A 360-nucleotide genomic window follows, 5' to 3' on the forward strand; every position below is an offset into this window, starting at 1 on the left:
TGAATTTTAATTAAAGTTGTATCATAAATTACTTAAATATCTTAAATTTCTACATAATTACTTAAAATATCTATATATTAAATATTTTGAATTTTTAACCATCCATATCTTTAAATTAAACAATCCACATATGCCACAGGTTAATTACATAATTATTTTAGTAATGAATTTAATTAAAGTTGTATCATAAATTACTTAGATATCTTAGATTTCTACATTAATATCTTAAATTTCTATATATTAAATATTTTAAATTTTTAATTTAAAGTAAATCTTTAAATTACTCAAATATCTTAAATAAAAAATATTCATATCTTTAATTGCTTAAATGTTTCAAATTTCATTTGTAAAACAATCACA

The sequence above is a fragment of the Loa loa genome (assembly GCF_000183805.2).
Source record: "Loa loa unplaced genomic scaffold supercont3.629, whole genome shotgun sequence".
NCBI lineage: Eukaryota > Metazoa > Nematoda > Chromadorea > Rhabditida > Onchocercidae > Loa > Loa loa.